Here is a 12,280-nt window from a genome sequence, read left to right as displayed (position 1 = left end):
AAATGGAAAAGCCATTCTTAGCTCATAGGCCATATGAGAACAGGCAGAACCATACTAAGAGCCACTGCACACCCATGAAGACAGCTGCTAGCATAAAAACGGAAAATAATAAGTGCTGACAAGGGTGTGGAGGAAGTGGAGACCTGGCACACTGCTGGCGGAAATGCCAAATGGTGCAGCCACTATGGAAAACAGTATGGCAGTTCCACAAAAAATTAAACATAGAATTACCATAGATCCCGCAATTCCACGCAAAAGAATTAAGTGCGGGGTCATGAAGAAACATATAAACACAAACCAATTTACAAGAAAATTAACAAACAACACCGGCAAAAGGTGGGTGAAGGATATGAACAGACACTTCTCAAAAGAAGACATTTATGCGGGCAACAAACATATGAAAAAAAGCTCAGCATCACTGGTCATTAGAGAAATGCAAATAGAAACCACAATGAGATACCATCTCACGCCAGTTTGAATGGCGATCATTAAAAAGTCTGGAAACAACAGATGCTGGAGAGGATGTGGAGAAATAGGAATGCTTTCACACTGTTGGTGGGAGTGTAAATTAGTTCAACCATTGTGGAAGACAGTGTGGTGATTCCTCAAGGATCTAGAACCAGAAATACCATTTAACCCAGCAATCCCATTACTGGGTATATACTCAAAGGATTATAAATCATTCTACTATAAAGACACATGCACACGTATATTTGTTGCAGCACTATTTACAAAGTAAAGACTTGGAACCAACCCAAATGCCCATCAATGATAGACTGGATAAAGGAAATGTGGCACATATACACCGTGGAATACTATACAGCCATAAAAAAGGATGAGTTCATGTCCTTTGCAGGGAACCTGGAAACCATCATTCTCAGCAAACTAATACAGGAACAGAAAACCAAACAGTGCATGTTCTCACTCATAAGTGGGAGTTGAACAATGAGAATACATGGACACAGGGAGCGGGACATCACACACCAGGGCCTGTTGGTGGGTGGCGGGCAAAGGGAGGGAGAGCATTAGGACAAATACCTAATACATTCAGGGCTTAAAACCTAGATGATGTGTTGATAGGTGCAGCAAACCACCATGGCACATGTATACCTATGTAACAAACTGGCATATTCTGCACACGTATCCCAGAACTTAAAGTAAAATTTTTTGAAAAAAGAAACATGTAAACCCACACTTACAGCAGTATTATTTATAATAGCCATGAGGTGGAGGCAGCCCAAGTGTCATTGATGGGTGAGTGGATAAACGACATAGGGGGCCGGGTGCAGTGGCTCATGCCTATAATCCCAGCACTTTGGGAGGCTGAGGCTGGCAGATGATTCAAGCCCAGAAGCTCAAGAGCAGCCTGGGCAACATAGCAAGACCCCATATCTACAAAAAAAAATTAAAAATTAGTGGTGGTGCACACATGTAGTCCCAGTTACTCAAGAGGCTGAGGCAGGAAAATCGCCTTAGCCCAGGAGTGTGGCGCTACAGTGAGCTATGATCATGCCACTGCACTCCAGCCTGGGGAACAAAAGTAAGATCCTGTCTCAAAATAAAAGAAAAGCAAACAAAAAATAAAATAAAATGTGGTATATACATACTGTATAGTGGAATCTTTTTCAGCTTTAAAAGGGAAGGAAATTCTGTCACAGGCCACAATATGGATGAACCTTGAGGACATTCTACTAAGCAAAATAAGCAGTCATAAAATGACAAATACTATATGGTTCCATTATATAGAGTACCTAGAGTAGTCAAATTCACAGAGACAGACAGGTGCATAGCGGATGCCAGGACCTGGAATGGGTAGGGAGAATGGGGAGTTATTTAATGGGTCTAGAGTTTCAGTTTCAAAACGTTCTAGAGATGGGAGGTGGTGGCAGTTGCACAGTGATGTAACTATTTAATGCCACTGAACTCTAAAATGGTCAAGATAGTTAAGTTTTATATTATGTGTATTTTGTTGCTATTGTTTTAAATTCTCAAATGTAAAACACACACACACACAGGCAGTGTGCTGCATATGAGTCACAGGCTATAGCTTACCCTTGGCATAGGGGCAGAAGAGCAACATAACAAACACCCCTAAAAAATGAGTAGGATAGGCATTGGGGAGCTTATGAGAAAAGAGGGCTCAGAGGCAACTGAAGAAAATTCTAAGATTCACTCACAAAAGTGTTTACCAGGCACCCACTCTGGAGCCAATAATCATAGACACAGAAATAAAGGGAGAAGCACCCCTGGACCTCATGAGCCAACCCTTGGATCCCATGTGTGGCCATCCAGGGAAGTCGGCCTGTGCACACGTGCAGGAAAGCACAGGGGCCCCCGTGGTGGTCCGGCCACTCGGGCACTCGTGTGGCTCATACGTGGAGGTACGCCCTCCTTGGAGTGGTCAGTGATCTTGTCAGGGACAGAAAAGTTCAATGACTACAAGGGTGAGTTTAATTATATGTTGTCGCTGACTAGCAGTGGTTACGATGGTACAATTACACATGTAATTTATCAGCAAGATACTTGCATACATAATAAACCAAAAGCAAAACATTAAATTTCAGTGGAAGCTAAAAATATAAAACCGGGCCATGGTGCAAAACAGTCTCACTTGTGAAGGGGTGGAAGAGAAACATCACAGTCCTCCCTTCCCTTTTAAGGGCTGGCTGTCCCCACCCACCCGTCGTGACCACGTGGCATCCATCTCAGGAATGCGTTCTTCAAACACCAAGCAAATCCCAAGCCCCCAGTGGTGTGTCAACAATGCTCCTTCACAAAGGAATGGGATGGAGAAGCTGGCTCAGGAGACTCACCACCCTTTCTGACGTTCTCTGAACTTGCTAACCAAGGACTCAAGGGATGCTGGAAAGACCACACGCCTGGCAACATCTTGGGGTTCCTAGCACTGGTATGAAACTGAGAGGAAAAGCCTAATTATCTGAAAATGTCCTATATTTTCATTAATCTTGAATAAAGATGGAGAAAGGGGGAAAGATGATGGAAGAGAGGAAATGAAAATAATAACAGTGCCGTGCTTGTATTAAATGCCTACTTTGAACCAGGCAGTGTTTTAAGTGGATCACACAGTGTTATCTACCAGATTGTTCCCAATTTACAGATGAGAAAACTAAAGTGCAAGTCCCTTGACACTGGATCAGACAGCTACTGAATGGTGGAGTCAGGGTTCCAACCTGCTTCCAAAGCCTATACCTTTACAATACATTGTCAGACGTAGAGGTCATTTATCTTTCTTCTTTAGTACATTCTCACTGGTACTGCTGTAATGTCCATGGTACAATAATTTAAAAGTCAAGGGTGAGGTAACTTGCACCATTCTCATCACTGAGAATAAGTTTTCCAATAGATGGGCACGTTACACATACCATGCCAGAACTTGGGAATCCCACTCCCCAGAGCCTCAGCCTATCCCCTCAAGACAGCTGACCTCACAGGACTCAGCAGTGGCAAGCTCCACAGAGACCAATGCTTGGCAGGTCTAAAGAGTACACACGAGAATCCCCAGAAGAACATGGAATACAGTGCAGATTGCAGAGGTTTGCCCAGGAGACAGACATCCAGTCACGTGGGCAGGAAGTCCTTTTAGCCTCATAAATCCCTCATCCACATCCTACATGGAAAGAGACCATCTTCACCTATATGACCTCCATGCCTTCAGTCCCAGTCATCTGTGTATGAGCCCTTGTGGATTTTTAAAGACATTTTTATAACAGGGTGGTTTTCAGTTCACGGAGGTTGCCTTGCACAGTCCTAGACATATTTTTTCCATTTTGAAAAACTAGACTAAAAGAACTAGACTAAAAGAAAATGCCTTGTTATAATTGATCATTAGATTTTGAAAATAAAGCTTTCAAAAAATGCTTGGGAGACCAATGAGTGAATAGATGGTAAAAGTCAGATTTCGTTTAAATCAATGAGCCCAATATTTTCAGGTACATGTTAGGGCTTGAGATAGAGACCCACCCATCCACCCATTCATCCATTCATCCATCTATCCATCCACCCATCCATCCATCCACCCATCCACCCATCCATCCATCCACCCACCCATCCATCCATCCACCATCCATCCATCCACCCATCCACCCATCCATCCATCCACCCACCCACCCATTCATCCACCCACCCATCCATCCATCCACCTACCCATCCATCAATCCACCCATCCATCCATCCATCCACCCACCCACCCATCCAGCCACCCAACCACCCATCCATCCACTCATCCATTCATCCATCCATCCATCCATCCATCCATCCATCCAACCATCCATCCACTCATCCATTCATCCATCCATCTGTCCATCCATCCATCCATCCATCTATCCATCTACCCACTCATCTATCTACCCATCCACCCACCCACCCATCCATTCATCCGTCCACCGATCTATCCACCTATCCATCCTCCATCAATCCACCCATCCATCTGTCTATTCATCTATCCATTCATCCATTCATCTGTCCATTTATTTACATATCCATCCATTCACCCATTCACCCATCCATCTACCCACCTACCCACCCACCCATCCACTCATCCATCCAGCCATCCATTCATCAATCCATCCATCCATCACCCTACCCTCCCACCCATCCACCCATCTATCCATCCATCCACCCATCTATGTATCCATCCTTCCATCCATCCATCTAGTCACCAAAACTTCACTGAGAAGCTATTGTGCATCAGGCACCATTTTAGGAACTAAGGAACAAAACACATAAGCCCCTACCCTCACCACTCTTACATCGCAGTAGGAGAGACAGACCAGAAACCAGTAAAGGAGTAGGTCAGTAAAATGCTTCCTGCACCAAACAACACAATGGATCTCAAATCTTCCTAACACAAAGGTAAATCAGAGCCATTTCCTCATTTGCTGTTATCATCAAGGATCAGTTGTAAAAACAAACAAGAGTGTCTCGTATGGAAATGTTAACAGTACAAAACTGTATTCCAACGTGGCAGAATTATCTAAGGGCAAATACTGCACGCAATATTTTGATGACAGAAGCTTTATTTCTCATTGTCTATATCCTTGATTTAAATATATACATGTATGTGGGTGCACACGTATCAAGATTCAAGTATTTCAATATAAATTTTGTATTCAAAATACTTTTCCTGATTTCAGTTGATTGCCTATTTCGAGCCAATGTTGGAGCAGTAGTTTTTGTTCCAAATCAAAACAAGGATTTCTCTCTGTCTCTCTCCTTCTTTCTCTCTCTCTCTCTCTCTCTCTATCTCTGTGTGTGTGTGTGTGTGTGTGTGTTTGTCTGTCTGTCTTTCTGTCTCTCTCGGTCTCTCTCTTTATCTCTCCCTCTCTCTTTCTCTGTCTGTCTCTCTCTCTCTCCCCTATGCTCAACAATCTTTCCTTGCTCCCCCACCCTCTAGCCCTAAGGAGCCCAAATACCCAAGCTGCCTTCCAAGCTGAGTGGTACCAAGGGCAAAACCTGTTTCTTCCCATTTATTTTTCTGTTGAAGGTCTCTGGGGCTGTGAGGACTGCAGTGCTGGCTGAAGCCACATCACACAAAGGCGCTGAGATAGAAGGACAAACCTTCCCACTTTGATTTGAGTGTGTAATTGTTTGAATACATCTCGCCCGCACTACAATAATGTCATCCTTGGTTGACACAGATTTTAAAGCCCTTTGAAAAGGTGGAATGTTATCAATCATGAGCGTGATTATAATGGGATTTAAGTGGAAGACGCTAAGATTCAGGCCCTCTCTCGGGCCAGGCTCCTGACAGAGGAGGAGGGAGAGAGGAGGAAGAGGGCTGTATTTCAGCCAAGGAAAGGATGCCCTGCGCCGTGTTCACCCGCACATCTTCTCCCCCAAAGCCAAAGACATCTGAAGAAGCACGATGGAACTCTGGAACTCTGACAGGAATTTCCCCCACACACTAAAAATATCTGCTCTTGTTCCCACTAGGTTAGACCAACAAGAGCTGATTGGGCCCCCCCAGGGGACATATGGCGATTTCTGGAGCTATTTTGATTGTCACAATGGAGGAAGTGTTGGTGGGGGCATGCTACCAGCATCTAGTGGGCAGAGACCAGGGATGTTGCAAAACATTCTACAGTGCACGGGAGGGCCCTGCAACAAATCACCATCCAGCCCAAAATTTCAATAATGCCAAATGTGAAAGACCCAGAGAGGCTGGGCCACAGCGAGAGGAGCAGATGGGTCAGAGAGCGGCAATTCTGGGGAAGCGGTTTGAAGCTATTTCCACCGGCTCAGCTATACCTCTGATTCACCAGCACACAGAGGCAGGGGACAGAGGGGAGGAAAAAACCAAATCACTTCCTCCTTTGCCTTTCAATCTAAAACACACCTTCCTTATTACGCATCAGAAGGGGCTGGAAAACCGACAATTTTTTTTTTCTTCTTCTTCAAGGCAAAACAACCGAGGCCCAACAAAAACAAAATAATCTCTCTGACAGATCGCTGGGATGGTTGGACCTCTCTCCTGACAAATCACAACAGGGCCTACAGATGTGGAATTCACCCATCAAGCCCAGTCACATGCTCAGGATTACTAAGGCAAAGAATTGTGAATTTCATTAAATATGTTAAAGGGGAAAAAATCAGCTTTGAAAAATAGTAATCCTGTCTTTCAACAAAAATATTATAGGAAGCTATGAATTTGGTAGATCGGAATAGGGTGTTGGTACATGTTTTACTAAGGTAATATAATGGTACACTATTATTAGATCACATTAATCATTACTGTGCCAACGGCACTGACAGCCCCACTGAAAAGGATTGAAAGGCCTGGTAATGGATATAAATTACCCATTGTGTGATAAAAGGATTTTTACTAAGAAGGTAAGAATAAAACAGCAAATTTCTAATATAACTGTTGTGTAAAAACCAAAATAAAAGTAATCCACGGTCAGGAATATCCACAAAATCAGAAGTAAGCACTTTTCCAGCAATATAAAGTCATGATAAAAATATATATATATATACACATATATATTCAGTGCAATATAAGATTAATTCCTGAGTGCATAATTCTGCTATCAATTTCCCTGGTTTATGTAGTGACCTCTGAGACGTGTGGTCAGAAGAAGGTGGGCTTGGCTAATTACATCTGAGGGTAAGTTTACAGAGATATCAGGGGCAGCCTAAGATGAGGCCACCGAAGATATCAAATACACATGTCGCCCTTTCTTTTGTATTTTAAGTTTGTACCAGCTCCTGCGCCGGAAATACACCCCGTCCGGAAGTCTGCGATCTGGAGTCTGACTGAGGTGACAAACGCAGAGCTGCTTTGGGACGGGATTCATCCAAGACTGGGCCAAGCCGCTGAGTCACCCGGTGAGTGATGAGGAGCCCTATAGCAGGCGGCACTTGGACGAAGTCACTTGGCCTTTAGCAAAAGCCCCACCAGCTCTCAGCCCTGGTTCCAGGCTGCTGGCTGGCAGACAGGGACTCAGGTTGTCACGCAAGAGAGAAGGAAGTCACCCTTGTTGGGCTTTGCCTCATGGGGGGAACCTGTTCAGAGACTCAAGAACTTGTCTCCACATTGCACGTTCACCCCACCCACAAGATATGGAACCAATGCTACCTCCCAGACACCTGTGACTCTGGAAGTTTCTCCATAGTTCTGCACAGGGATCAGCAGCCCAGAGAAGGCAGCCTGGACTTCCCCACAAACTCACAGACAGACACCAGTTCAACAAACTACAAATCGATGGTCCTTACCAGGCAAGTCTTAAAGCAATGGATCTCCCTCCTGGTTGAAGGATATTCTTAAAGCCGTGGTGGTCAGGAACTGCAAAAATAAGACCTGTTAGAAACTGTAAATGTCACACACGTCAACTTCAGTAAGTCACATAAACAGCATTCATCCAAAGTAACAATTTGCTGGGTTAGTTGAGAGCCTAAAAACCTTGAATAGCCCCCACTGCCCCCAATTCTTTGAGCAATTTAAAAAATGGGAACTATGTGACCTTTGCTGCAATCAACCAAATTTCCTCAGCTTGTTTTCAGTGGGAAATTGCCACCTGCACAAAAAGAACTTCTAATCATCTCTTATCTTCTCTATATGGGACAGAAGAAGAAATAGGAGCTAATATTATAAGGGCTCTCTCTCTCTCTCTCTCTCTATCTATCTATCTATCTCCTCTCTCTCTCTCTCTCTCTCTCTCTCTCGCTGTCTCTCTTCTTTAGAATTCTCAAAGTGAGGAAGTACCCAAGGGTTCTTGCTTTTTCCCTGATTTGTGGAGCCCTTTACAGTAGACCAAAATTCCACCCAAATTTCAACTGGCCAAGCCTGTTTGGTAGCCAATGGATACAGAATGGGAATCTGTCACTGACAGAGGCTTAGAGATGTTGTGTTTGGCATCAAAGTCCTCTCCCCCGAACCCAGACCAGGAAAGCAGCAGCCAGTGAGATCTGCTACTTCTTCATTCTGTGTTATCACTGAAGTAAGTCCTACATGGGTGATCTCACCTCCTATGGCATGCTCAGAGGTGATAAAGGCCAAGAAGGAAAGCTGGGATGTTCATCTATGATGGCTGCAGAGCTGCTGGCTAGGGGGTAATCAAGGAAGGCCAGCCCCCAGCTTGTGATCTCCAGCCTACTCCTCACCCAGTGCAATTCGGATTCTCATTTGTTTTGCCATGTCACAGAAGGGATGTTATGGGGCAAACATAAGTTCCCTTAATAAATTATATTTTACTGAAAGTGAAGTTGTAAATTCTGATCACAGAGGTAGAATTTTGCTATGGATTCAAAAAATCTGATTCTGCACATGGAAAACCAGAAGATACATTTGGAGGACTGGTGGCAGCCCCACCCCAAGAGGTTTGTACTGATTGAACCACTGGCTTGCAACACTTCACTCAACTCCGAGGCCGATTTCTGTCAACCAAAAAGGTGTTCGCTGACTACATGCTCGAAAAGTGTTTTCTCAGGGTGCCACAGGGAAGCTGCTGTCTATAAACACATTTCTACCTGCCTATCCTGAGACATAAAGCAAAAGCTGACATCTCAACCATCTCCAACAAGGAAAGAAATTACATCTCAGTGTCTGTCTGTCTGTCTCTCTCTCGCCCCTGAATCAGATGATCTTTTGTATTTTTTTTTTCCTGTGTCACTCAAAATCTAAGGAGTGAGGAACAAATGCCCGATGTTACACTTTCCAAGGTTCTGTCCTATCGCTGATCTAAACAGATCCCCAGCACCCAGCTGGCTTTGAAAACACTTATTTGCTTTGCTCTAAGACCTCCTTATGTTTAGGGAGGGGGTTGCAGGAGATGGGAGACACACTCAGATTTTATATCTAAGCTCATGACTTGCAAAATTCTAGGACTATTCTCCAGGGGCCATTCACTTAGAAGCCCTATAAATGCCAACGACAGGAGAACACAGAGAGGCTTCATCGGAGGAAGTCCCACACCGGTTTGTTCAGCTTCACGCCATTGATCAGAACACCGTCTCCTGCAGTTGGCACTGGGGCAGTGATGGGCACAAACCCCTCAGGTTCTATGCTCTAAATCATGAAAGGGCCCAGCACAAGCCTCGTAGCTACATTGGAGGCTATGCTCTCCCAATGGATTAGTGGGTTTATGCAAGGGTGTCTGACCTGCATGAGCAAGGTTAGCCCAACATGCCAGCAGGGCAGCCGATGAGTACAGCCTCACTGGGCCCTTAGGAAAAGAAATCAAGTTAGTTCCATCTGTGCCTTTCTGATCCAGTCTAAACAGGAGGAGGATCCTCGTGTCTGATGTCGTTAGAGTCACTGCGGGTCGGGGAAAGGTAACTGCATCCGACCGCAGATGCTCTCGTGATGCAGGGTGGGGAGGAAGGGAAGCACCAGCAGAATCATTCTGTCTTCCTCAAAAAAAGAAACAGCTCTTTTTGTGCAAGTAAGTGACTTGTATTTAGAGATAACACAGTCAGTGGCATAACCGGAAGCAGACTGGACATGAGGCCTCCCCTCACCCTGTCCCCTACAGGGACCCCGAGCTGAGGGGCCACCCAGTAGACTCTGCCCACGAGCCCAGTTTGGTGCAGTTCAGAGTAGGGGTGGGAGGGGGAATATTGAAAAGGTGGCAAAAAGCATGGTATGAACTAAGAGGGGTTGGGTAGCTGCCACCACATCAAAATAAGGGAACTTCCACAGGTGCGTTTCAGTGCTTGAAATTCCACCCACTGTACACCGATGGCTCCTGCGTCCCTCTTAAAGCACAGATAAGGCTCCCACACAGCCCTCGCCAGCAACATGGATGAGCTTAAGAGGCCTGTTCACTCAGTGGCTTGGAGACTCCCTTCCCAGCACCTGTGGTGCACTGGGGCCTCTGGGATAGGTCAGGGGCCAAGCAGGTCTGCCCATCAGATGCAGAAAGCACCCATCGTGTGAAGGTCCTGGTTGCCAGGACAAGGAGCACATCAAAGGCAAGGCACTGGGAGTGGGGCAGAGTTGACTCAAGCCCTTAAGCAAGTGCAGGCAGGGCCCTGGTGAAGACAGGGCTGGAGGCCAGGGAGGGGCACAGAAGTGCAACAGAGTGGCCTCAACTTCCAGAAAGGGGAGTGAGAAGGTTTGCAGGGGCTGAAGAAGGGAAGCCTGAATGGCCACTTCCTGGGTGGACCCTGGCTGGAGTACAGCAGGGATGCAGGGTGCTGGGAGTGAGGAGGAAGAAAGGGAGACTTCCTAGAGCCAGAGGTATTCCCAAGGCCTCTCTGAGGAAGGGGAGACAAGAGGAGGGGTGGAAAGTTCTGAGAGAGGGACTTCAAAGGGGAAGCGGGAGCACGGGAAGATATGGATGGGCACCAATCAAGCGAGGAAGTGGAAGGTGCGTCGGCATCTCTCACCCATCTTGGCACACAGTGGGCCTACCCTGAGCGCACACTCTCCCATCCCTGTGAATTCCACAGGCAAGGCAGAACCCACCCAGCGGCCCAGCCGTGTTCACTGAATGAGCCCCGCAGAACACCGACTTACAAGCTAGCCCTGCACGGGCCCCTCTGTCCACCAAAGCGGGAGGCCACACGGGCTCCCCCCAGGGCACGGGGCACCCTCCTCCCTCCCATATCCTCCCAGAGCTGCCTACACAGGAGCTCTGAAGGAGCCAGAGAAACCCTCCCTGAGCAAAAGCCTAGCCTGCTCGACTCAGACCCATGGGCTCTGAGGGAGAGGGTGATTGGCCAGTCAAGAGGTGAGCAGAGATGGGGTACCCCCAGCATCACCATGCTCTGAGATGGGCCCTGAGTTTAACAAAGAGCGGTCCTCCAGGCCAGCGAGTTTCATGCCTGTGGGCACCGCACACCTGTCTCCACCCCGCACCATGACAATTTGAGGACATGAGAGCAGCAATGAACGTCACTATCACTGAGGCCACAGCAAGCCCCGGGCACATGCAGAGGACAGTCCGGCATGTGGGGAAACGGTGGTGTCAGACTCTCCTCCCAGCCCCTCACCTCTGTCGGAGGACCTGGGTGGATGGGAGGGAGGGGAGGAGGGAAGTTAAGACAGAAGGATGGGCCGGGCGCGGTGGCTCAAGCCTGTAATCCTAGCACTTTGGGAGGCCGAGACGGGCGGATCACGAGGTCAGGAGATCAGAGCATCCTGGCTAACACGTGAAACCCCGTCTCTACTAAAAAAAATACAAAAAACTAGCCGGGCGAGGTAGCGGGCGCCTGTAGTCCCAGCTACTCGGGAGGCTGAGGCAGGAGAATGGCGTGAACCCGGGAGGCGGAGCTTGCAGTGAGCTGAGATCCGGCCACTGCACTCCAGCCTGGGCGACAGAGCGAGACTCCGTCTCAAAAAAAAAAAAGACAGAAGGATGGAAGGAGGACAGACAGGAGGATGGGAATGGAATGATGGAGGAAAGATGTAGAGAGGGAGGAGAGAAGGACAGAAGGATGGAGAGGGATGCAAAAATGGAAGGGGGAGGGAAAACAAAAGTAAGGAGGGCAAGAGGAAAGAGAGGGTCCGAAGGTGGAAGAGAGGACAAAAGAAAAGGAGCAGATGGAAGGATGAAAGTGCAGACGGACGGATGGAGGCAAGGCAGATGGACTGAAGGAAAGGTGCAAGGGCTGCTTCAATTTCCCCCTCCTGGCCCATGTTCCATTCTCTCCTGCGGGAGGTGGAGTGTATTCCTGGGGAGACACAGGACGGCCCTTCCCTAGATGGGCCACTGGGAGGCCGGGCAGCAGGAACATGGGCTGTCTGCAGAGGCATCCGAGTGAGTGGCATTTGGGAGCCAGAGAAACTACTTTCCTTCCAGAAAAAGAGTTGGGCAAGGAG

At 47.1% G+C, this 12,280-nt stretch overlaps 1 protein-coding gene across 10 annotated transcripts in view; it reads right to left on the bottom strand.

Moving 5' to 3' along the window:
• Positions 1-12,280, bottom strand: part of ZNF536 (zinc finger protein 536) — a 488,422-nt gene that overhangs the window by 421,471 nt on the left and 54,671 nt on the right. For all 10 annotated transcript variants that reach the window (XM_015123486.3, XM_028839572.2, XM_028839579.2 and 7 more), the window contains exon 2: positions 7,732-7,801. The gene's annotated coding sequence lies outside the window, so the exon portion shown is untranslated. The remainder of the gene's footprint in view (positions 1-7,731; positions 7,802-12,280) is intronic.

The sequence above is a fragment of the Macaca mulatta genome, chromosome 19 (genome assembly GCF_049350105.2).
Source record: "Macaca mulatta isolate MMU2019108-1 chromosome 19, T2T-MMU8v2.0, whole genome shotgun sequence".
NCBI lineage: Eukaryota > Metazoa > Chordata > Mammalia > Primates > Cercopithecidae > Macaca > Macaca mulatta.
The sequence above is the reverse complement of the archived record's forward strand: the minus strand, read 5'-3'. Positions and strand labels throughout refer to the sequence as shown.